This window comes from Leptonychotes weddellii, unplaced genomic scaffold, assembly GCF_054177405.1.
Source record: "Leptonychotes weddellii isolate Sample4059 unplaced genomic scaffold, ASM5417740v2 HiC_scaffold_53547, whole genome shotgun sequence".
Taxonomy (NCBI): Eukaryota; Metazoa; Chordata; class Mammalia; order Carnivora; family Phocidae; genus Leptonychotes; species Leptonychotes weddellii.
In genome coordinates, this window is record NW_028021305.1 from 1 (window position 1) to 669 (window position 669).

General features: G+C 30.0%; 1 pseudogene; it reads left to right on the forward strand.

The window, feature by feature from the left end:
- Positions 1 to 161: 161 nt before the first annotated feature.
- LOC145719578 (U4 spliceosomal RNA) lies at positions 162 to 287 on the forward strand (annotated as a pseudogene).
- Positions 288 to 669: the final 382 nt, after the last annotated feature.

Consider the following 669-nt stretch of genomic DNA (forward strand, 5'->3'; position numbering starts at 1 on the left):
GAACAAAAATACAAATCCTCCTGAAGCTGCAATTATTTTAAGAGGCAAAGAGAACTCATTATGTAAAAACTTGCTAATAAACAGTTAAATAAAAACAATAACATAAAATCATATACCACACTAAGATCAAATCGCTGTCATATTAAACATGTAAAAAATGGAGCTTTGCACAGTGGCAGTATTGTAGCCAATGAGGTTTATCTGAGGCGCAATTATTGCTAATTGAAAACTTAAACACGTAAAAAATGGGATTAACTTATTTATTTAAAATATATTTCGGATATGATCACAAAGCAAAGCTAAACCCTAAGTTATATAAAACAAACAAAGTGGTTCAGAAAAATTTTAAAGAAAAGGATGGGCAAAGGTATAATAGGAAAATGCAAACAACAAATAAGCAGAGGACATAGCCTAAATATCACACAAGATTAAGTTCAGAGGATAAGGCATTAAACAATACAAAGAAAGACACTGTTTACAAGGCTAATGGGTACAACTTGCAATGAATATATTAACACTTATGAATACTTATGCAACAAGGAACATAGAAGCAACAAAAAATAGTAATTATAGCACTTACAAGGAGAAATAGCTTTAAAAAAACAGATTGGTGGTAGGAAGATTCTAATTCCTCTCAATCTATAACAGGTCCAGTAAATAAGAATATTA